The sequence below is a fragment of the Schistocerca nitens genome, chromosome 8, assembly GCF_023898315.1.
Source record: "Schistocerca nitens isolate TAMUIC-IGC-003100 chromosome 8, iqSchNite1.1, whole genome shotgun sequence".
NCBI lineage: Eukaryota > Metazoa > Arthropoda > Insecta > Orthoptera > Acrididae > Schistocerca > Schistocerca nitens.
Window position 1 is genome coordinate 237863761 of NC_064621.1, and position 26696 is coordinate 237890456.

Sequence of the window (26696 nt, forward strand, 5' to 3'; positions counted from 1 at the left end):
AAGCAACCACTCGACTCTTCCCGCCATATCTTTGGGATTGGACATCTGTTCACACAGTTATTAAAGACTTGCGGAATTCATTTCCTTGTCGTTATGCCAAAGTGCCTAATTTGCTCTATTCTTACACCATCCAAGCCAGCTAATTTTTTCCTTTCATATTTTGTTTAATAGCTTTATCTAATTTTTCCATACTGAATGATCTTGTAAACAGACTGTTCTCCTCTTGCTCTTCTCTTCACAATTTTAGCTGTTTGGATTTGTCGGTTGTCTTCACGTTCAGCAGTGCCTGATGTGCTATTTTGAAACTTCTCCTTAGAAAAATTTATGAATTACTGTGCTGGTAAACCCCTTACGTTATTTGATTTTCAAACAGCTGATCAAAACTGAACGTACTCAGACATTTCTCTCTTTACTTATTCTGATCATCACTAAACTGACACACAATATTTTTAGCGCAACGTAATCTGACTTTGAATAATCCCTATAAAAGAATGGCCGTGACTAACAATAACCTGTACCTTTCATGAATCACGTACCTCACAAAAATCTTCGTTACTCGAACTACTGCAATACAGCGAGCGCCAATACTGCCAGCTAAATAAAGGATTCTAACTACGGAAGACACTAACTACTGATAGGCATAGTTAGCAAATGAAAGATTTTGATAGAGAACAAACAATGTATTTACCTTAATAGTGTTCAAAGGTCATAATATATATATCAGTTCATGACATCCAGTCTTACAAATTCCGTTTTTCTGACGGACACACGTCCAGATCGTCCGCTCTCAAAACTCTGCCATCTCTCTTCCCACATCCACCACTGCTGGCGGCTCACCTCCAACTGCGCAACGCTACGTGCTGTTCACATCCAACAGCCCAACACTACAATAGCGAATATTCCAACAATGCCAACCAGCCACAGACTGCACACAGCACAGCCAGTGATTTTCATACAGAGCGCTACGTGACGTTACCAACATAAAAACTTAAACAGCCTATTTACAATTTTATTGGCTGTAATGTTATGGTGTACAGTAGTCATAGGTGGATCATTACTTAGATGTTTAAGAATCTCCAAGCTTTATGACTGTCTCATTAGATCCAAGTTTTGTATGGTCTAAATCTATTGATTCCTTTTTATCCTTCTTACAGAAGTAACGAGTTTGTTCCCTGCTTCCTCAGTTCCTTCAAGGAAAGGATTTTCTTCAAATAAGGTCCTGTATTCGGTGAGTAGGGTGGCTTGGTCTGATGTAAGTCCTGGAATGTAAGATGTTCGACAGCAACGAGGAATTGAAACAATTCACTTACATCAACTGCATCTAAGTCATTTGTGAATTGGGCTCTGCAGTGGAATCCAACCATAAATACTTTTATTGTCAATATTAGTTGGGTCTCTCGAAGAATTATGAGAATTCATTCTGTCATTTTCTGGAAACACATTCTGAAAATTCGTCTCACAGCAGTGCGTAACAGAAACCCTTGCTGGACTGCAGCTACAGAGGAGCGACCCAGAGCGAGTTGGGTAGCGCGTCGATCAGAACACAGCTCCGGAAACTAAGCTGGTCGCGCGTAGCACAGCAGGAGAGGCAAGGCAGTCTGGACAGGGGTTCAAGGACAGGGCTAAACGGCGCTAAACTGTTTGTCACGCAGCAGTTGACGGCTCTATCGGACGACTCCGGTGCCAGCGGCGTAAGGCAGATGTCGAGTTGCAGCGACGTCTTTAAACGTGTATACGTATTGTGAATTAAAGTCCCCCGCCACTTTTTTCTGCCTGTAAATGAAGGCTAATCTCACGAACTACTGTACAGTTTTTGAAACGGTTTTCACTAGCAGATAGTCTGATTCACGAGGGAGATTTGCTTACATGATTTACAACTATATGAAGTACGTTCAAATGAAACCTGGTTAGTTTGTCTACCTTTGCCTCACACGTAACGTGGCACCACGTAACTGCGGATACGGTGGTGCCATCTATTGGTAGAGAGACTGACGTGTGCGCACCGTTTGATGATGCATAGCACCAGCGTGGTTTCACGCCGAAGAGAAGGTGGTCACACAAATTATCGTCCACTACCGAACATGCAGGCGAGTAAGCAGGAAGAACGAGGAGTGATTCGATTTCTGGCGGCAGAGGGAGCTGGAGGCCGTGAAATGTATCGACGGATGAAAGTTGTCTACGGTGAGTAGAGTCTGAGTCGTTCAAGTGTTGTGAAATGGCGCAAACGATTCCTTGAGGGCCGCGAGTCACTGGAAGACGATGCTCGTCCTGGACAGGCTCATCGTGTCATCACAACGAAAGTGGTTGCGGAAGTGAATGCTTTAGTCTTAGAGAACCGCAGAATCACCGTGGAGAGATCCACCAGCTACTGGGTATTAGCGTGGGCACCGCCCATACCATAATGCATCAACACTTTATAACTTTCAGAACCTCTGTGCCGCAGTAGGTTCTCCACCAACTGGTCGCCGAACAGCGCAGTACTTGAATGGCACTGTCATTGAGTCATCTGCAACGATATCATGAGGAGGAATACGGCTTTCTGTCGCGTATTGTCACAGGTGGCGAATCATGGTGTCATCATTTTGAACCAGAAAGCAAGCGTCAGAGCAAGCAGTGGAAACATAAGACTTCACCACCTCCTAAGAATTCAAAGGCAGTGCACATCAGTTCTGGTAAGGTCATGATGTCCTTTTTTGACCACAAGGACCAACTGCTTGTCTAGTTCCTGGAACGGAGAACCACCATCAATGCTCAGCGTTATCAAGCCACTCTACAGAACCACAGTCGAGCCATCAAGTTGAAACGCTGAGGCATGTTGTCAAATGGCGTTATCCTCCTGCGTGATAATGCCCGCCTACACACGGCCAATGCGGTGAAGACGGTAATATAGCAGTTTCGGTGGGAAACGCTGGAACATCCACTATATAGTCCCGACCTTTCAACGTGTGACTTTTATGTGTTTGGAGCTTTAATACAAGCTATTGGCGGACATCGATTCGCAACGGACGACGAAGTGTGTGACTGGGTCCAGGCCAATATCCGACAGCTGCCTACTAGCTTCTTCAAGGATGTAATCGACCGACTAGTTTGGGCGACTGTTTTTGAGTATGTGTCATGTGTATAACTACATTTTTGAGTTATTAAAATCGTTACCGTTACTTTACACTAGTGACCGGGTTTCATTTGAATGCCTCTTATAGTTTTGTTGTATGGCTGAGTTGAGGGCACACTGCCACCAGCGGAGCTGTTCTAATTGGGCTGGTGAAAGGAAGCTTTGTCTTTTCTTTTTTTTTTACTTTACTTTATGTCACTTGGAAGGTGCGGCAAGTGTAACTTGGAGTTCCTTACGGCCCTCCGACAACGTCGGTAGTTATTCCTCGAGAGGAGGGGTGTGCATTTACCGCCAGATTCAGCCTCCTTTATAGCTCTCCAGCTCACAGTTCCCATCGCTGCTACGAGATATCAGCCCAAACCACAATTAAATATGGAACTGATTACAATACGTATATCACACGATCATTATTACTTCAATTAACACCTAACATATTTTTGCAGAATTACATGTTCTTCAGATAACGCAACATGTCACAAAAGGTGACGTGTTCAATTATGCAACGTCAACGGCGGTGGTGTTTCCGGATCTTCAGAATGCCTACGATAAAATCTGGCAATCGAATTTGGTTCACAAAATGTTGACGCAAACACCTCAGACGTTTACTTTAAATTGTTCGACGACGTTTTACAGAATAGATCCCTCTCAGTGGCCAAACACAGGATACGATCCAGCTTTAAATACATGTTGGCGGGCATGCCACAGAGCTCGGGCTTATCACATGCGCTCTTCAATATTTATGTTAATGACATGTTTAGGGAGCCACACTGCCAACTAGCTCCATGTACTGATGACACGGCGATTTTTACCACGACTGGATTCTCAGTTTGGAAAAACGTAAACTGACAATTATTCTTGATAATTATCCTGCACACCCAAAAATAAGTTAAAAGCTAGAAAGCTTACACTTTGTCTTCAGAAAACTGCAATCTTCTACAACCGTGTGGACAAGGCACTGTGTAAAATGTGAAATTTCGCTAGCGAATGCAGTTGCTCTAAAAATGTTTACCCACAGTCGAAGCAAAAGAGAACTAGTCTGGCAGCTGAGTAGATTCATTAGTATGTTGCGCTCTGCTAGGAATTTGGCGACACCAAACACACTGAAAATTGTTTTCACCATGTGAGATTCTCCAAGGTACCAGTTTTTGTGGCACCTCGAGGGTCGGTGGATACTAAAACTGAACTGACGTTTCATGAAATTTTTGCGAAAGTTTCTACATCGTTAGATTGTCCTACAGTTTTATTAGAAGAAATCGTCGCAGTTGATGGGTCCAGCGCCTATTATGCGAAACGAAGACTTTTGGAGTTCGTTCAGATTTTGAGATTTCAAAACATCTCATCGAAGTAGACGACCTCGAAATCAACAATGGACTTCCTGTCCCACCAACATCAGAACTGAAGAACATAATTGAAAGTATGCGCAGCTAATTGGATTTTTAGGAGGTGTGTCTGTTTCTGAAATATGTGCTGGCGTTACAAAAAAGCAACACTTGCCTTCTACGTCATTTCATTTTTACTCTTCGCATATTTCCATACCTCTTCGATTTTACGTCCTCCCTCTTACTGGTTGAAGAGTGTGGTCCTTTCCAGCCTGAACTAAATCAAAGGGGGCTACTGACAAGGAGTTGAGAATACCGCAGCAGAAATACAGAATCTCGACTGAGTTTATTTATTTAAGTTATCTACCAACCGAGTCTTTCACTTTTGAAATGTTTCTACGTATGTGGATGTGAAGTATTGTCAATTCATTTGAGCTGCTATTGAATGAAGAATCTGTCACACTCAATGAATCTCGCCAAGGTAGTGTTGAGAGAAAAATTTGGCAATGACGACAGAGCAAATAGTCAGCAGTTTGCATTAGTTTTTAAATAAGGGATCCCATTCTTAATATGCATCAAATTTATTTCGGGAAAATGGTTCAAATGGCTCTGAGCACTATGCGACTTAACTTCTGAGGTCATCAGTCGCCTAGAACTTAGAACTAATTAAACCTAACTAACCTAAGGACATCACACACATCCATGCCCGAGGCAGGGTTCGAACTTGCGACCGTAGCGGTCGCTCGGTTCCAGACTGTAACGCCCAGAACCGCACGGCCACTCCGGCCGGCTATTTCGGGAAATTAAAGCACACTGTAACCTTCTTACGATGATGTACTGTCACATCTACATAATTAAATCAATTTTAATTCCGAACCGTTTTCTTTTTAATATGTAGTTCTAATGTCAAATTAAAAGAAATGACAAAAATATATGTTTCAGGGAAATAAGTAAGTTTCATAAATATATACGCAACAACGTAAACAATGGGTCTTTGTGTGAAAGAAGGAGGCGTTTTTATATTGGATAAATTTTCAGACACCAAAATTAGTAGGTACAATGTCGAAAAATAGTCTATCATGTCACCGTCTGTAACTGGGTATACAGTCTAGTTATTTGTTCGTTACTGCCCCTCATGATCACAAAGGAATTGCTTGCTCGGAGATAGTTTCACCCAAATGCAATGTCGCCTTTGGTCGTATTGGAAACGGATGCTTGCAGCAATCTGGTCATAAACTTTAAACAAGACCATCATTATGTCTGACTGGAAAGAATGGTTCAAATGGCTCTGAGCACTATGGGACTTAACATCTGAGGTCATCAGTCCCCTAGACTTAGAACTACTTAAACCTAACTAACCTAAGGACATCACACACAGCTATGCCCGAGGCAGGATTCGAACCTGCGACCGCAGTAGCAGCGCGGTTCCGGACTGAAGCGCCTAGAACTGCTCGGCCACAGCGGACGGCACTGGAAAGAATATCTTATGCGACCACTGACTGTGTTTCTCTCTCTCTCTCTCTCTCTCTCTCACTCACTCACACACACACACACACACAGTCAATCTCTCTGTCTGAAGTTGTGCTACATTTGACATTTGGGTGATAGCAGACGGAAAAAACTGCGCAGTGACGCTGTTAAAATAAAAGTGGGGATGAAGTGTTTCCAGCTGCAGTTGCGTCAGTCTATTGCCCCGTTTGACTATAATCTGTATGACGAGAGATCACTTGTCAGCTGACAGCGCTGTTGCAAGAGTTCAACAACGGAGCACAAAAGGCTGCCGTCACTACGGAATGTAAACAGTGATCTCTGTAATACCGGGATGTGGAGCTCTGGTCCCTGTGCGTAAAACCTCCACGTGACTGCCGAGTCCTCTGTTTTGCATCGACCGCCATGCTCTAGTTGGGTAAAAAGTTTCGGTCCACCTTAACGTCGTTCAGGATTAGTTACTCGTCTGAGATCATAAGCCTTTCCTCATGGACTATAACAATAAGCGAAGCCTGTCTGATCAACGACGTCCTGCAATACTTCATTAGAAGAAGCATGCAACAACAGAATAAATGCCTCCTTCGCGTATGCTACTTTCATATCTAAATAAAAAGATTGTTATAAAGCCCAAAAGTCGTAAATTCGTAGTAATAAATATTCCGTCTTTTTGGACACTACGTACGAGATCCGAAAACAATTATTTTACCTCTTGTCATCATTCACTGTTCAGCTATTAGTTAGTAGTTGTGGTTAAATGAAGAAAGAGAGAATTTCGTACCTTCTTTCTTTTTTTTTTTTTTTAGCACTGCACGGTATTAACTCAGTACATTCTACTATGTCATGCTGAAAAGTAATGGTTCCGAACTTTTATGTGAAAATTCTTAACGCTTTTTAAATAACACAAACATTATTAACATTCTACACCTTTATTCTTCGTTTCTATTTATTTATTTCTCAACATGGTCGCCCTGACGACGAACATATTTTTCCGAAGGAGAGATCACTTTGTTGATGCCATTGCTGTAGAATGTCTGATCCGCTGACGGAGTCACAGCCTCACATCTGCTTGCACCGCTTCTATCGAATGAAGTCCTCGAAAATGTTCTTTAAGTTCTGGAAACAGATCAAAATCGTATGGGGCCAAGTCGGGACTGTATTGAGGATGATCGATGGCAGTGAACCGAAAACCTCGGATTGTTGCAGATGTCGCAGCACTCGTGTGTGTTCTGACATTGTCATGTTGAAGGAGAGAGAGCTCCATGTGTGGACGAACTCTTCGAATTCGAAACTCGGATGACAACGCGCTGTTTCTCAAATGGGTCAAATGGCTCTGAGCACTATGCGACTTAACTTCTGAGGTCATCAGTCGCCTAGAACGTAGAACTAATTAAACCTAACTAACCTACGGACATCACACACATCCATGCCCGAGGCAGGATTCGAACCTGCGACCGTAGCGGTCGCTCGGTTCCAGACTGTAGCGCTGTTTCTCACGCACCGACATAGTTACGTTACACACCGCCTTGTTACGCGTTACAGTTCAGAGTCCTCTAGCAGCAGAGGGTTGCAATGCGTCTCTGAAGCGGGAAAGCCGATTGAGTAATATGCACGACAATAATACCTCAACCGATATTGAGAACACAATAAAAAATTCGGAGGTATTACTTTCGTACACGCTCTCGTAATATGATTGTCGCTTATACTTCATACGCCGCACTGTAGGGGTTTGATAAAAAAAATGCTATACAAATAAATAATAGTAATAATAATGATTATAAAATATCCAACATTCCACATAACATCGTCACGTTTTTCTTCCTTCTTTTTTCTGTTCTATAAATACTTACCCCAAGCTATGCATAGCACACTCATTATGGATGGATGCTTACTCAGTTTTTCAGGATTGCAAATGGGAAGTTGCAGTACAGGAAATGGCCTAGAGATCACCAGTGTGTGTGTGTGTGTTTGTGTGTGTGTGTGTGTGTGTGTGTGTGTGTGTGTGTGTGTAGTGAGTGAAGTGTTATGAAACAATGTGTGTATAGTGTGTTTCTCTGACTGATAGTGAGATATGAGTGAACAATGTGGCATTACATTATTTAATAAGTTATTTGTAAAAAGTGCATTGTATTCCGGGAGTAAAACTAATGATTGTCTCGAACTGTAAGTCTGTAAATATATGTGTATACTTTGACATATCCTATATCCTTGTAAAAAGAGATCTACAGATGAATAAAGCTACTACTACTACTACGCCTTTTCCTGAATTACGCGAAGCATAGTCCGCGAATTTTCTTTTATCTCGTCCGTCGTTACAGATCTTCGTCCTTTCAACTGGGTTTTTAACTTTGGAAATAAAAAGTTCCCCCTGGGGCGATGTCTGGAGAGTATGGAGGATGAGGCGGCACCGTGATATCGTTTTTTACGCAATACTCACGCACCGACAGGTAGGAATGTGCGGGTGCCTTATCGTGTGAAACGTCCCCTTTTAATAATTTTACAGGACTGTCCTTAAACTGACACATAATATTTATAGCGCAACGCAATCTGACTTTCAAAATTCCCTACAAAAGAATGGCCCTGACTAACATTAAACTATACCTTTCACAAATCACTTACCTCACAAAAATCTTCGCTGCTCAAGCTACTGCAATACAGCGAGCGCCACTACTGCCAGCTAAATAAAAGATTCAAACTATGGAAGGCACTAACTACTGATAGGGATAGTTAGCAAATGAAAGATATTAATAGAGAACAAAGAATGTATTTACCTTGATATCATCATATATATAGCAGTTCATGACAAATTACAAAACTCCGCCATCTCTCTCCCCACATCCACCACCGCTGGCGGCTCACCTCCAACTGCGCAACGCTATGCGCTGTTCACAGCCAGCTGCCTAACACTACAATGGCGAGTATTACAACAATGCAAAGCAGCCACAGACTGCACACAGCACAGCCAGTGATTTTCATACAGAAGTTGCGTTACCAAAAAAAAATCTAAACAGCCTACTTACATAGCCCCCATGCTCCCCACAAAAAATTTTACAAATTTTTTTGGGCACTGGCCAATACATATTTGTTAAAATTTTTCATAATCGTAATTACAGTAACAAAGAAATCAAATGCACACACTTATTGATACAATGTTGGTCAAAAGCTAAAATTTTCTCACAGTCCATAAAGATAGTTCTGATCATTCATCATAATAGAAATTACAGTTTTTTTTATTTTTTTTGTTTTACAAAGTCTCATTAGTAAAAGAAATTGCACACAGAAGTAGTGGATTTCCATGCAGTCTTGAAGAAGTAGTGTTGTCCTTCCAACGGAAAGACAGTGCTGACTCTTGACATGCTGACAGGTAATGGGCCACAACAGAGCAAACCCACAGCGGAGTCAATCGAAGTTTTGAAGAAGATCGTTTGGTAGGTCATCACAGAGCAGACCCACTGCAGTCCTGGTAGAGATTACGGTATTGGTGGGCCACCAGAGGCGCAGACCCACTGCAGTCCTTGCAGAAATAATGGTACTGGTGAGTCATCAAAGATGCAGACCCACTGTAGTCCTTGTAGAGATAATGGTACTGGTGGGCCACCAGAGGTGCAGACCCACTGCAGTCCTTGTAGAGATGGCCAGCAGCCATCTGTTGTGACTGTGCAGGAGCACAATCACCATTGAAGAGTCTTGCGGATAATATAGCAAGTCCATAACCACCACTTGTGCACTCACAGAGTTTTTGGAATTGTCCTTAGAACCAGCAATGCTGTTATCCAGTCCCTTGCTGAATTATTAACACACGTGCAAACACTAACAGTCCCTACTTCTCACATATTGTCCATATACTATGACCAACAGAAACGTGTGCAGTGAAATGTAACTTACAAGTTACTTAATTTGATGAACTGGTGTCAATTACAATTTTATAACATAAGAATACAATTACAAAGGTACAAAATACATCATTAAAGAACATAACAATACAGATAACATTTGTAGTAATATGGGCTTTACAAAAGAATAAAAATATATACATCAGTGTTACAGGAATTACGACATGAGTACATACACGAAAGATCAGAGTAACTTTCGAAACATCAACTTCACCCATGAGCATTAAAACAAAACAGAACAAGTAATGTCTAAACATCTTTACAAAGTAAATGACATAGTATTAGAAAAATTCTACAACATAAATCTTATTACCTAAACACTTAAAGACAGGAAAAATACAAATACACAATGGTACATACACACATAGCAAAATAATACAAAAGGAAAGGACAGGGTTTGTTTTACTGCAGTATTTTGCATGGAGATCTCCCTTCGTTCATCATTATTCCCAAAAAGTCCTATCTGTACCTCTTTTCTGTATTCTAACCATATTTCTTTCAAAATAAATATGGCTCATTGTACAATACTCATTTAGGCCCAAATCGTTTTCAGATAACTTTCAAAGCATTCTTTCCCTATTCTCCATAGTTAGGTTCTTATATAGTCTACCCCCTCTTAAGCTAACTTAAATCTACTGAGCTCAGATGCTAAACTAAGGGACGAGGCAATGCAGCAGCAGAAAACAATTAACACAAACAGCAATGATCAAAAATACAAATGGCGTAGCAAGCAGCATAAATTACAACTAACATAAGGCAATGAGCAGCAAACAAGAAAAATAAATCTGGCTTAGCAGAGTAACACAAATTAAAATTCAGTAGCACTATGCCTGGCAAACAGCAGCAGCAAAAAAAAAAAAAAAACTTATCTCTAAACATGACATAGCTCAAGCAGAAAAAATATTACACTAAAAATGGCCATGTGTAATACCTATGTCACATCTTAACACTAGAGTGATGCATCACGATAACTTACTCTACCAAAAAAATTACCAAGTAGTTGAAAAGAAAATTATGTATGCAGTTCCTGTTACTAGTCCCTTCTTATTGTTCTTTCCATTCCAAGAGCTCCTTTTTCGAAGAATGGGGATCATAGTAATTATTTAATAGATCTGTTGACAGAAAGTGTTCACATTAGCAAATGCATTTAATTTTATTTTATGAAACCAATGCTGCAAGACAGCTGGAAACCAGATATCAAATGAAATAAGCAATTACGCAAACCAAAGCATAAAAATATCATTCAATAGTCATGTGACATTTCATAAGTTAGTAGAAATTCTCTCAACTCTCGTAGAAAGACACTTGTCCTAATCAGGTGTGCAGTTGTAAGAATGTTTCCAAGTTATTATTAGCGTGTCGTAGTTACGATGCTTTCTACAAAGGAATGTCAATAGCGAGGATAATGGCCTCCCTTTTTTTTTCTACCACCTAATGGCTTTTTCTCAAGGCGGCTGGCACACCTGGCCGCTCACAACGAATTACGTCACGGTCACTTACCTTTCATACCGAAATATTTATGACAGCAGTTTTCGCTACAGTGACAGTCTCATATAAGAAATTCACAGGTCGAAAATTTGCGTTACAAATGTGTAGAAACAAAATCCTATAAATATAACAGTGTCCAAAAAATTTTCGCCAGCATTGTGATACATTCACGCATATACACACATTTCATAACTCTTAAAGTACGATTCTTAGTTTCCAACAACCTTTTTCACAAACCATAGTCCCTAACTTCTATTCATTATTCATATACATATAAACACGTAATCACATTCCTTATATAGCATCAGCTTATTGATCATAAACATACCGCAACAACATAATACACATAGTCGTCATAAAAATAACATCATAACACCTCAGTCAACTCTCAAAATCGTCGTAGCTTCCTCCAATAATATCAAAACTTAAAAAAAATTCTCTGCTCATGTCAAAAGTGTCATCTATTTCATACGTACTTTAAAATCATGCTCCCTTACCAAATATATCATTCTAAGCTCTCATAGTATCACAATGGTTCTGAAAAAATATGAACAGTTCACAAAGTACAAACAACATACAATTTCGTAAGTGTGAAGTTATCCAACTGTGTAATTGCGTAAACATCTGTCACTGACGTAGTAAAAAGAATGTTTATTTCTCTGTCAAATAATCAGATAGCTGTGTAATTTATGTGTTGGAGAAATATGGTACCGATGTGTAAAGTTGTATAAGCAAATACCATATTAGCTAGGGTTCCTTGTGGTTGCCACACACATGGTACACAAAGTAAGTGTGTACCCCCCTGAGGATTAATGTAATTATACCCTCAGGTGTTACAGATTACAGCAATGGAATGAAATGTATCACGGAAAACTTTCTTTGCAATTTAAAAATCTTTAAAAATAAATGTTTTAAGTACAAAATTAATCACTCAAATACGTGTCCTGTAGCGCTAAACTGTGTGTCATGTCGCAACATAATCTCTGTGGAAGTCTCGTAGTTATCGTCCTCCGAAAGCTAAGTTCTGCAGAAGTCAATGTACTTACCTCATGATAAACAAAAGTGAAATGCTTTGTGTATAGATATCGTAGTTATTACGCTTATTGTTGTGATGAAGAAAGTACTGTGCTGTAACGTATTGTTGTGCTACAGAAAAGGCTGTCTCCTTGTAGCTATACCACAAAAGTTACTACTAAAACCTGTTTTTCTTTCCAAAAGAATTCAGAACACTGTGCAGATATAAAACAGATACAGCGCAAAAGCAACATTGTAAATTGTCACTCATTAGTAGCGTCGTGATAAAATCGTGTAGCTGTCACATAAACTAACCTCTGTGTCATCTGGTATCTCACAGAAAGTACTTTAAACCCAGAATGTATTTTCAAGTGAACCAAAATGTTGCATTAAAATCTCAAGTTAAAAAAGCACATTATCTCTCAATAAACGGTTTTACGTGTGAAATGTGGTGTAAACCTTTACTCTTCCTAGTACACAGAGTTTCAACTTCAAAGCAATTGTCATGTTTTATACGTCGGTGAGGAATGCTAAATCTTTTCTCAAGGCTAGCGTCTTATGTTATTTTTCTCGGAGCCAGCGGGCGCACGCGGCTGCCTGCTTGTGGAGTCATTGTCTGTCTCTTTGTTGGCGCGCGTCGTTACTGGGATTAGGAGACCTAACTTCTACAAATTCGCCTTGCCGAAAGGGCCCAGCTCTGTTTGAATCCCGCCAGTTCTGATGAAATTCAGGTCTGTCGTTACGATCATATCGTCTGTCGTCATGTCGGTAGATGCCATAGTTTCTTTCTTGTCGGTTAAGTGGTGGAGAATTTCTCCCTGAATCGTAACTGCGCGCTGGACCGTTGCGTCTAAAGTTATTCTGTCTCTCGTAATAATAATTATTTTGGTTCCCATAGTGTCTGTTTCTCTGATTGTCTCTGTAATAGTCATTACCGCGGAGAGGTGATCTTTCCCTGTAATTATTACTACTCTGCCAACGGTTGTCATACGGGTGGTGTCTGTTTTGGTCACGATTTACGTTATAAGAATAGCCTTGTCGTGTATTATTTCTGTCATCGCGGAATTGTGACAGATGTGACCTGTAATTGTTGTGCTCCTGTTCTCGCGTTCCGCGATTGTCAGTGTCAATTTCCAGTTCTTGTAACAGTCCCTGAAAAGCTTCAATGTCGTCTTTGCAACGTCCTGCCAAAATAATATGCCGTAAATGTTCAGGTAATTTGATTAAGCTAATGCGGATGAGTTCTGAGGGGCTGTATGGGTTTGAAAGATACTGATTCTTATGCAACATGTCTTCAAAATATTTCATAAGACTGGAAAATTCAGATTGTTCGAAACGTTTCATCATTATGATGCTATGTTTTACTCGGTCTTGTGTGGCTTGAGACCAATATGCTGAGAGGAAGGCATGATAAAAATCTCCTTCACTGTGACAATCGTGAATGACCGATCGCATTCTTACAGCTGGTTCATTCTCCAAGTAGCCACACACAAATTCTAACCTGTGCTCCAATGACCAGTTGGGGGGAAAACAATGAGAGAATTGATGGAGCCACGCTTGTGGATGAATGTCGTTGGCAGAATTTTTAAACGTTTTGAATTTACGTGTAGTAATGAACAGCTTATAGTCAAAGTCATCATGTCGGCGAGTCGCATATCGGTCATTGTTACGTCGTTTCGGCGGTTCCACTTCAAAATTCGGTGCACCTTGCCAATTTCTTTCATAATTTCCGAAATGCGCTGTGTTATTATTTTGTGGCTGTTCCGTATTTCTACGTCCCTCTTCCTGTACTGGAGCGCGAGTGTCCTCTGAAATATGTAATTCTTGTATTACCTGCGTCAACTGATCTTGTACTTCCCGGATTTCTCTTTTGTACTGTGTATTGATTTGATTTTGATTTTGTTTGAATTTTCTAATTTGTTCATACTCTTCTGTGTCAGTGAAGGCTACAGGTCTTGTGTCATTCAGATCATCATCTACCTTTGTAGATAAGTTAGTGACCTGATCCGAAAGTTCGGCTACTTTCTCCGATAGTGAACACATTTCCTCAGTGTGTTTTTCTGAACCAAGTTTCAGAGTGTCCATTTGTGTTGAAATCGAATCTACTGTGTCCTTCAAGTTTTCCTGAGTTTTTGCAAGTTGCGTAACCGAATCGGTAGATGCAACTGAGTCAAATTTAGCTTGCAAGGTCTCATGATTTTCATGAACAGTAGTTTGCAGTTCTTTTATGGCTGCTTCGTGATTCTGTAGTGCATTTTCATGACGCGAAAAAATAGGTTGGAAATGCTCACAAATTTGTGTTTTTACGTCACTACAGACTTTTTGATATTTCGATTCAATGTGATGTAACTCAGTAGTTAAATCCTCGCGTGTTTGTTCAAGAGTTTGCTCCAATGAGTCTAACTTTTGAAGATTTTGTTCCATTGCGTCTAACTTTTGAAGATTTTGTCCTATTTGTTTCTGATTTTGTTCAAGTGTTGTGTCTAACTTTTTAAGATTTTGTTCCACTGTGTCTAACTTTTGAAGATTTTGTTCCATTATGTCTAACTTTTGAAGCTTTTGTCCCATTTGTTGCATTAATTGTAATAACAGTGCACTGGTGTCTGAAACATGTTCCTCAGTGCTATTCGGCAGTGAAGTTGCACCGGCAACATTCACATTTTGACAAGCAGAAAATGTGTCTTGACTCATTTGAGAAAACGGTGAGGACCCCAAAACCTGAGTCTACAATATTTGCGAGATTGTTTCCTGTCATTTCAGATTCCTGAGGCGAGCTGTTGCCGACCGATCGATCGATAATGCTTCCCTGTTCTCTAATTGTTTCCCTGTCTACACCATTGTTTGCCGGCCGCTCCATTTCCCTATGCGCAATTACCAAATTACTACTTTGAACATTAGTTAATTCATTTCTCTGCGGCGCTAACACACTGCTTTCGTCTTCACTGTCATTTCTCAGTTTACTTTGGAGCCTAGTATTACGTTTTTCACACGCCATTATTGTCACAGTATTTCACATGACAACACAGAAAAGCACAATTTGAAGAGCAAAAATAAGAAAACACATTAACATAACACTGAAAATAATATCTAGTTAATTGCAGCTGCGAAATACTTGGTGCAAATCTACATGCGTGCCACACCTGTTTTACTGTACAACAATGAAAGACTGCAACTACAAAGGAGATTCTCTCTACAATTACGCGCTAGCAATAAACAAAATCTACACTAATTACACAAACTACAAGAAAAAATCAGAAGATTCCAGTGAGGTATCCTAGGCTAAGGGTCGACATATGAAACGTCCCCTTTTAATAATTTTACACAACTGTGCTTAAACTGACGCACAATATTTATAGCGCAACGCAATCTGACTTTCAAAATTCCCTACAAAAGAATGGCCCTGACTAACATTAAACTATACCTTTCACAAATCACTTACCTCACAAAAATCTTCGCTGCTCAAGCTACTGCAATACAGCGAGCGCCACTACTGCCAGCTAAATAAAAGATTCAAACTATGGAAGGCACTAACTACTGATAGGAATAGTTAGCAAATGAAAGATATTAATAGAGAACAAAGAATGTATTTACCTTGATATCATCATATATATAGCAGTTCATGACAAATTATAAAACTCCGCCATCTCTCTCCCCACATCCACCACTGCTGGCGGCTCACCTCCAACTGCGCAACGCTATGCGCTGTTCACAGCCAGCTGCCTAACACTACAATGGCGAGTATTACAACAATGCAAAGCAGCCACAGACTGCACACAGCACAGCCAGTGATTTTCATACAGAAGTGGCGTTACCAAAAAAAACCTAAACAGCCTACTTACACGTGATGCAGGAGCCATGAATTGTCTCGCCACATTGCAGGCCGTTTCCTTCTCACAGGCGTGGCAACAAATCCCAGTAGTACCCTCGATCAACAATTTGTCCCTATGGCACGAATTCATGATGAACTAATCCTACAAAGAAAACTACAGACAACCTTATATGTAAGGCAACCACAACTATGAGTAGTCATCTTGGATATTAATAAACCTCTTTAGCTGCATAAATTCAACTCAAACGGTTTGTTAATAGCCAAGATCAAAGAAAATTACCACTATGGTTTTGCCATTTGACCTGACCTGACGAGCTTTGCCGATTTCTGTGGCCGAACGGTTCTAGGCGCTTCAGCTGTAAGCCTCGTTTCTAAACTGATACTGTTATTACTTAGCTTAGCCGCGAGTCCGTAGAGGGTGGTATATGTGACGTACAGTATAACTGGTCAGCATTTCCACCCGGAATTTGCGAGTGTAAGTCGAACCTTCCTTGATCCGCCTTGGTGGGTCGTGTCGTCGGATATCCTCCTACCTGTGCGCGGCGCAGCTCTCGTAAATGTCGTCCCGTGCAGATTCTTCATTGGCGCATTGGATGTCTCTGTCGGTGGAAGCTAATTCTCTGAAATTGCTGTCGATCTTCTTCGGGGTATCTACACTCCTGGAAATGGAAAAAAGAACACATTGACACCGGTGTGTCAGACCCACCATACTTGCTCCGGACACTGCGAGAGGGCTGTACAAGCAATGATCACACGCACGGCACAGCGGACACACCATGAACCGCGGTGTTGGCCGTCGAATGGCGCTAGCTGCGCAGCATTTGTGCACCGCCGCCGTCAGTGTCAGCCAGTTTGCCGTGGCATACGGAGCTCCATCGCAGTCTTTAACACTGGTAGCATGCCGCGACAGCGTGGACGTGAACCGTATGTGCAGTTTGTAAGCTCCCCCTCACTTATCGACCTTAATGACAGTGAAAAATTAAACCGCGTGTACCTAATGGGAATTTTGGAAAAGCAATCGTCACCGAAGTTAATCTGTCGGTAAAGAGGGAGGAAAGGGTTACATCTAAATGAAAGGAAAAATGCAAATGAAACTGGTGGAAATTAATTTTGAAAAGGGGTAAAGTTAATAAAGAAAGTAAATGTGCGGCCGTTACGTCAACAATTAACTAGCGGTAATTAGATATTTGAGATTTGGGGGAAATCACGGTCGCCTGTCCTAAGGACAATTACTATAGTAACTGAAAAAGAAAGGTTATTACACATATAATTAGCACTAGAAGCGTGGCAACTGAAGGTTGACACGTGTAGTGTGAAAACTGAAAGTTTGTCAGAAGTAATAAATTTCGCTACACTCTGACTTAATTTAGCAAAAGAATTAATAAATCCGGAAAATCGAAAGTTAATTTAGTGACTGAAGTTAATAGTGAGCTTTCTTTCTGAAGCACATCGAAATCCAGCAGAATACGGTTAGCCTTGGACTACCTCAACAATCATTTCAAAAGCAACTTGACTCTACGCAATTTAGAAACAAGAGATTTAACTTTGAACTTGAATTAAATGATTCTGAATAATTAACAATAATAAAATTTAGTACGTACCAAGCTGAGCTGCAGTCACAGGTAAGCTAAAATATGCTAACAAAACTCGCACTCTTAATTTGTGCTTGTGTAATCTAACTATTGTAGCCAGCTATGCTTTAACTGCACTTGGAAACTAAAGTAATGAAATGCAATGATAGTACTTTAATGCTGGCGTCTGAATTTCAACGGCACTCGGTTTCATTTCGGAAAAGGAAGGGACCCTGCTTGGTAATGCAATTGGGACAATGAGCAACAAAGGTTCATGCTGAGTTGCTGTAATTTTGCGAGGCAAATGGAACAATTTGAAAAGCTGAGGTCTGCCATACAGTTCTGAAACTTTACGTGCTTTTAGTCTTCCTTGTTGGTTGATTGAAGGTTTGAAGCCGTCGATCGAGGAGGTGGCGACGGTCACTCATTGTCGGCCGTCGCTGTTGCAGAAGCTGGATGTTGGCGCGCCTTCTTCTCGACACGGTCACCAGACGAAACGGGCTCTTGATGTGCGCCAGCTAATGCTTCCCGTCCGCGACACCATGTCAGAAACTATCATCGCAAGTCGAGCGCAATTACATGCTGCTAAACCCCGAAAGCGCGGCAACTCGCGGGAGCGTCACACCACACACCTGCTCCACTCGCTACTCCAGCCAGACTCCAACTGCCCTGCCCGCGCTCCACGCGGCAGAGTTAACCCTACCAAAGATCCTACACACTTTGATTCTTCACACGACCTATCGATGTAATCGTTCGATAGCAGTTTTCCCTAGGCAAGACCCAGCGTAAAAATACAAATAATATTTACGAAACAAACCAATTATACATCGACATAAATGCATACATATATATATATATATATATATATATATATATATATATATATATATATATACAAATAGTAAACCAATTACAATATATAAAGGCACAGAAATGTCATATATTCAGGTAACAAATTAAGGAAAAAACTTACAGTACAATAGATGGAAATAGGAGGATATGCATTTCCGGCGTTACACGTGCCCCACATTGTCTGAGGATGTTCGTGTAACCTAAACAGACTCAGAAAATGTCCCAAAAAATAAACAGCGGAAATGCATATGCTCAAAACATCATCAAAATTTAGCATTCGTCTAATTAAGCATAAATCAATTTTTTAGACCATAAAAATTGAGTGGAGACAGTCCTAATCTTATTCCACTCTGTCATCTTGCACAAAATAAAACAGGTTGACGACATATTAAAATTCATAGAAAGCATAGAAAATGGTTTAGCTATTCTAAAAATCTAAATTCCTAGCAGTATCAAGAAATGGAATACTATTTACAAAATTAATCAGATTACATGGTCATAGAAAACAGGTATATCAAAATACGCAAATTAATAATTAATTACATAGAATACGTATTTTATATAAACTTTTCATAATTAATATTCTCGTCATGAGTGTGCACTTGACGCTAAACAAGAAAATAATATACAGCAGATCGACAAAAACATAAATGTTGACAACAGAATTCTTTCATATCAGCTGTCCGGGAAGAAAAACAACTCCGCCTTCCGTACTCGCAAGTACAAAGAATGCCGACAGCGGCACAAGAGCCGACAGCGACCGGAGAGCCGACAGCGGCTCCACCTTGCCAGTATTGTTGCGCCCGCCTGTGCGGCACGCTTGATCTCACTCGCCTGTGTAGCGGCATTTCCAGAACGTCCGTTTCACTGAATTCTTTAGGAAAACTCACTCCCGAGTAATCTCAAGGAGTCCCTTAATACTATCACTGTGGATAACTCAACACTGTCCATCATCACACGCATGTACTAGCCTGAAACTTAAAACAGCGTCTAAGTACATCGGCAATGACTAGTAAAACACACATTCATGAAATCTGACAGCTAGTTACAAAAGCATATTTACATTCGTTAATCTACTGTGACTCAGCTGAAAACTTAAACTAGCAGCTTGGATTTTTCAATTGGTTAAAACGTCTAATCAAAAATTAATTACTTGTTAATTACAAGTTCTTTAATGACCTCTAGGTCAGGCAACAGCATCGCAACATGGCACATCCTTAAATCTTACACTCTATATTACATACTGTACAAACTACCCATTCTGTGGTATTAATCAATCCTAGGTTGGTACAATTTCAAGTCTACAATATTCCGTATACCTAATCGTTTTCCAGAGCTTGGATACTCTAAGCAATAAGCATTTGTGTGAGGTATACCAATGACTTTATATGGTCCATTATAAACAAACTTAAATTTAGAGATTTCATGGTCTATCTCGCTCGATTTCTCACGAGCTTTTACAAGTACTAAGTCTCCGATTGCAAACTTAGCAAAACGCGCTTTAGCGTCATGACGACGTATGCGAGCATCGGCTTTTAGCTTCATTACTTCTCGCAAACGATCTTTTTTCACACCAATACTAATGTCAATCCGCGGAGGGAATTTGATTATCTCTTCCAATCCACTTTCTACACTTTTGTCAATGCCGAGATTCCTTACGTTACGGTAGTTCAAATTCATACCTACGTCAATAGCATCCGGCCAGTTAACAATGTGTATAGGCTGGTATTGCCTATGCACACCGTCTCCTGCCTCCTCAAAACTAACTACTATTGTTTTATCTTGTGACGTACATGTCAAAGTTTTGCTTTCGCAATTAATCACTGCACGGTACTTTAATAGCCAATCTAACCCGATAATTACTTCCGTAGTTAAGTCTGGCACGACGACAAACTCTTGCTCAAATCGTGCCCCACATATCTCGAAGTTGACAAAAATCTGTTTTGTGACCGGTTTACTGGCCTTCCCAGTAGCACCGATAATTTTCACTCCTGTTACTGGCATAACTACGATACCAGGTCTGTCTTTCAGTAACTCAAATATTTTCCCAGATACAGCACTCAATTCTGCACCGGTGTCAATCAACACGTTTAGTTGTAGGTCGTGCATATTAGCAGACTCTACTATCTGTCTACACTTGTCCTCGACTGTTTCTTTATTTTCCCACAGTAAATCCTCGTCTATATCCAGGTCATTCCAGAAAAAACTACCCGGCTTTGATCCTAAATCCGGTGTATCTGGCGGCTTTTTCAGTCTCTGTTCACATACAGTCTTAATTTCAACACGTTTGTCCTGAGGCTTAGTCTGTAGCTTCGCCTCCAATACCGAAACCTTTTCCTCTAACTCGTCAACTAGTGAGTGTTGCCCTGCTATCATTTCACTAATTGTCACCTTCGTTGATTCCACTTTGGCCAGATTGATATCATCCGCCAATCTACCTGGAGGAATGTGCCCAGTAGTCTCTGCAATTACTTCCGCTAGATCTGCGCAACCCACACTGCTATCGTCTGACCGTATAATGTCAGCTCTAACCTCATACACGCTGTAATCCACATGCTTTTCTACCAATCGTGTCCGGCTATCACTAAAATTTTCGTAATCTTTCTCCTCAATACTTTCGCACTGTTTAAACTGGAGTTTTGCGTCGGATGGGTCGGCTACTTCTACCACTGTAACTTTCGGTAAAGTCTGCCGGTTAGGGCCAGAACTTTCCGTTACTACTTCAACAGCCAACTCCTGCGGGACGAAACACGACGAATCTTGCTCGTGCTCCCCATTAACATCAACTATTTCTAGTAAAGTCTGCCGGTTAGGGCCAGAACTTCCTATCACTTCACAAATACTATCTTCCTGTGGGACGAAACGCGGCAAATCCTGCCCGCGCTCCCCATAAACGCTTCTCCCATACAGACCCCTATAATCTCTTAGTTCGTCGTATAAGCGACCGAACTGCCTTAACCAGACCTCATCCCTCTCTGCATCCCCTCGTTCGATGACGGACGTTTTATCCGACATCTGATCTTCTCTCAACACTTGCGAATCATTCTTAAACTCAATCTCCAGTTTCGCTGTCGGTATTACAGCTGCCACTTTATAATCGATTTCCGGAACACTACTTAAATTGTTCTCACTGACAGTGAATGTACTTCCTACCGCCGTGTCTACAGCTGATCTACTACTTGTGGGCGCACTCCTTTCTCCTAACACTGGCACACTCTCCCGCCGTTGATTATTCCACACGGAATTTTCATAACGACGACCCCTGGGTTTTCTCCTGTTATTGGGCCGCCAAAATTTCTCCACGCCCGGTCGGCCCCTCACCGGCGCGGCTAATGGTTTCCCTGTCTCGTCCCAGCAGATACGGTCCCCGGATGCTGCTGAGGCGGCTGATCACACCCTCTGGCGTTATTACTATTCTGCGAAGCCCGTATCACGCTAGTATGAAACTGGTTTCCGTCATTCATGTCATTATTTGCATTGTATCGATTGTCATTACGGCCCGAACCACTATTGTTACTGCTGCCAAGATTGCGGTATGCATTATTCCCATAGTTATGATTGTTGTGGTTGCTGTGGTACCCGTTGTTGTTACCACGACCTCTACCAGTATCGCGATTATTGCGCCAATTGTCCTCGTCCTCAACTCTTTCCAGGAAATCATTGATTGTCCTGTAATTGCTTCCTACGTAGCGTTTTGTATCATCTGGAAGCTTCTTGTAGAGTTCCCAAACTATTTCGGATTCCGTGCGGCGATCACGCAAATATTCCAACTTGCGGATCCAGCCCTCACAAAACTCCTTCATCGAGCCGCGCGAATTCGCATCGAAAGGCCTCGATACGACAAATTCGCGCCAGACACTTTGCTGTTTTTGCTCTGACCAGTATTCAGCCAGAAACAAATTTTTAAACTCGTCAAAGGTCAGGTTCGTAATGTTGAGGTTTAAGCCCCAACGCTTGGCATCACCAGCCAACACATCAATAACCGCATTAACTTTTCTCTCATTAGTCCATGATCTGGGTAAAACTCTTTCACAGTTTTTAATGAAATCCGTCGCGTGTATACCGCCTTTTTTCAAGGGGTCGAACCGCTCCTCTTTCGTCAACAATTCCGAACTATGTGCACAGATTGGCACATAGCTCTGTTTTTCTTCAAGTTTCTTTTCTAATTCCGACACTCTCGTAATCACTTGGCAAGTGGTTGTCGCAAGCGTTTCCACTTCCCTCTTTTTCTCTTCGCAGGTATTAGCCTGCTTCCTCACTTTGGTATCTACTTCGGATACTAAAACCTTTGAAGTTTCCACCTTCTGTTGATCGTCTTTTCTCACTAATTGAATTTGTTCCGTCACCTTATTCTCGATGATCGGAGCAACTGCGTCTCCTACACTTTTCTCGATTCTGCTAATTTTGGAATTAAAACGCGTATTTATGCTCGCAATTTCCGCCTGAACGCCTATCATTTCCTGTTTAAGATTACCGATTTCGGTATTAATCACAACAATATCTTCTTTGATTTTATCAACTTTTGTGTTAACAATTCCAACATTGTTGTTAACAACATTAATAGCTTTGTTCTGATTGTCTAGCTTCCTGTCAATTTTTTCAGACTGAGCTTTAATTTCTGCCGATTGAGTTTCTATCTTGCTAGACTGAGCCTTGATTTCGTTAATCAAAACATTCAATAAATCAGTTAAATTCCCGGAAACTACCGGTTTTACTTCCGTAGCGGCTTCCTCTTTAATTGTCCCCCCGTATTCGTCATCAAGGGATTCCGATTTGATTTTCACTTCCGATTCCGAAACATTTTCTAATGTTTGGAATTCCATTTCTGCTCTTTGTTGCGTCTCGGCGGTCGCGTCTTTCATGCTAGCCGCCTGCCCCTGAACAATGGGTACCGCGGTGCGTGTTTCCCACTGTTCGACCGATTGTTCCGTACCCAAGTCTACCAAATTTTGGTAATTGTTGCCTTCACTCATTTTAATAATTTTCAATATAAATAACAAATCTCAAATCTAATTAGGATTCCTCAGACTAATATTCTCGCTGACGTATCGACCATTTCGTAACCAGTACTTTGTTACGAGATTTGCACAATGCAAAATTGGTGTCCAGAACAACCTCAAATTTGAAGATTGTCCTGTCACCAGGTCGCCACGTGTAACCTCCCCCTCACTTATCGACCTTAATGACAGTGAAAAATTAGACCGCGTGTACCTAATGGGAAATTTGGGAAAGCAATCGTCACCGAAGTTAATCTGTCGGTAAAGAGGGAGGAAAGGGTTACATCTAAATGAAAGGAAAAATGCAAATGAAACTGGTGGAAATTAATTTTGAAAAGGGGTAAAGTTAATAAAGAAAGTAAATGTGCGGCCGTTACGTCAACAATTAACTAGCGGTAATTAAATATTTGAGATTTGGGGGAAATCACGGTCGCCTGTCCTAAGGACAATTACTATAGTAACTGAGAAAGAAAGGTTATTACACATATAATTAGCACTAGAAGCGTGGCAACTGAAGGTTGACACGTGTAGTGTGAAAACTGAAAGTTTGTCAGAAGTAATAAATTTCGCTACACTCTGACTTAATTTAGCAAAAGAATTAATAAATCCGGAAAATCGAAAGTTAATTTAGTGACTGAAGTTAATAGTGAGCTTTCTTTCTGAAGCACATCGAAATCCAGCAGAATACGGTTAGCCTTGGACTACCTCAACAATCATTTCAAAAGCAACTTGACTCTACGCAATTTAGAAACAAGAGATTTAACTTTGAACTTGAATTAAATGATTCTGAATAATTAACAATAATAAAATTTAGTACGTACCAAGCTGAGCTGCAGTCACAGGTAAGCTAAAATATGCTAACAAAACTCGCACTCTTAATTTGTGCTTGTGTAATCTAACTATTGTAGCCAGCTATGCTTTAACTGCACTTGGAAACTAAAGTAATGAAATGCAATGATAGTACTTTAATGCTGGCGTCTGAATTTCAACGGCACTCGGTTTCATTTCGGAAAAGGAAGGGACCCTGCTTGGTAATGCAATTGGGACAATGAGCAACAAAGGTTCATGCTGAGTTGCTGTAATTTTGCGAGGCAAATGGAACAATTTGAAAAGCTGAGGTCTGCCATACAGTTCTGAAACTTTACGTGCTTTTAGTCTTCCTTGTTGGTTGATTGAAGGTTTGAAGCCGTCGATCGAGGAGGTGGCGACGGTCACTCATTGTCGGCCGTCGCTGTTGCAGAAGCTGGATGTTGGCGCGCCTTCTTCTCGACACGGTCACCAGACGAAACGGGCTCTTGATGTGCGCCAGCTAATGCTTCCCGTCCGCGACACCATGTCAGAAACTATCATCGCAAGTCGAGCGCAATTACATGCTGCTAAACCCCGAAAGCGCGGCAACTCGCGGGAGCGTCACACCACACACCTGCTCCACTCGCTACTCCAGCCAGACTCCAACTGCCCTGCCCGCGCTCCACGCGGCAGAGTTAACCCTACCAAAGATCCTACACACTTTGATTCTTCACACGACCTATCGATGTAATCGTTCGATAGCAGTTTTCCCTAGGCAAGACCCAGCGTAAAAATACAAATAATATTTACGAAACAAACCAATTATACATCGACATAAATGCATATATATATATATATATATATATATATATATATATATATATATATATACAAATAGTAAACCAATTACAATATATAAAGGCACAGAAATGTCATATATTCAGGTAACAAATTAAGGAAAAAACTTACAGTACAATAGATGGAAATAGGAGGATATCCATTTCCGGCGTTACAAGTTGACGGACTTTGAGCGAGGGCGTATAGTGGGCATGCTGGAGGCCGGGTGGACGTACCGCCGAATTGCTCAACACGTGGGGCGTGAGGTCTCCACAGTACATCGATGTTGTCGCCAGTGGTCGGCGGAAGGTGCACGTGCCCGTCGACCTGGGACCGGACCGCAGCGACGCACGGATGCACGCCAAGACCGTAGGATCCTACGCAGTGCCGTAGGGGACCGCACCGCCACTTCCCAGCAAATTAGGGACACTGTTGCTCCTGGGGTATCGGCGAGGACCATTCGCAACCGTCTCCATGAAGCTGGGCTACGGTCCCGCACACCGTTAGGCTGTCTTCCGCTCACGCCCCAACATCGTGCAGCCCGCCTCCAGTGGTGTCGCGACAGGCGTGAATGGAGGGACGAATGGAGACGTGTCGTCTTCAGCGATGAGAGTCGCTTCTGCCTTGGTGCCAATGATGGTCGTATGCGTGTTTGGCGCCGTGCAGGTGAGCGCCACAATCAGGACTGCATACGACCGAGGCACACAGGGCCAACACCCGGCATCATGATGTGGGGAGCGATCTCCTACACTGGCCGTACACCACTGGTGATCGTCGAGGGGACACTGAATAGTGCACGGTACATCCAAACCGTCATCGAACCCATCGTTCTACCATTCCTAGACCGGCAAGGGAACTTGCTGTTCCAACAGGACAATGCACGTCCGCATGTATCCCGTGCCACCCAACGTGCTCTAGAAGGTGTAAGTCAACTACCCTGGCCAGCAAGATCTCCGGATCTGTCCCCCATTGAGCATGTTTGGGACTGGATGAAGCGTCGTCTCACGCGGTCTGCACGTCCAGCACGAACGCTGGTCCAACTGAGGCGCCAGGTGGAAATGGCATGGCAAGCCGTTCCACAGGACTACATCCAGCATCTCTACGATCGTCTCCATGGGAGAATAGCAGCCTGCATTGCTGCGAAAGGTGGATATACACTGTACTAGTGCCGACATTGTGCATGCTCTGTTGCCTGTGTCTATGTGCCTGTGGTTCTGTCAGTGTGATCATGTGATGTATCTGACCCCAGGAATGTGTCAATAAAGTTTCCCGTTCCTGGGACAATGAATTCATGGTGTTCTTATTTCAATTTCCAGGAGTGTATAAATAAACAAAATCGGTGACTTTGGCGCCAAGATGGCGGTACTTCCTGCCATGTACATTTCCCAGGCTGACGCTTGTTGCTACGGCCCAGCCTTGAGCCCCACCCCACTACGCACGACATATGGTCGCTTCGTCACCTAGCCAACCAGCGTGGGAAATGCTCTCCGACTCATGGCCGGCTACGGAC

The 26696-nt window shown here is 41.8% G+C and overlaps 1 protein-coding gene across 1 annotated transcript in view; it reads left to right on the top strand.

The window, feature by feature from the left end:
* Positions 1 to 1167: 1167 nt before the first annotated feature.
* LOC126199000 (multidrug resistance protein homolog 49-like) overlaps positions 1168 to 26696 on the top strand; it is a 368814-nt gene continuing 343285 nt past the window's right edge. The window contains exon 1 of the mRNA XM_049935679.1: positions 1168 to 1228. The gene's annotated coding sequence lies outside the window, so the exon portion shown is untranslated. The remainder of the gene's footprint in view (positions 1229 to 26696) is intronic.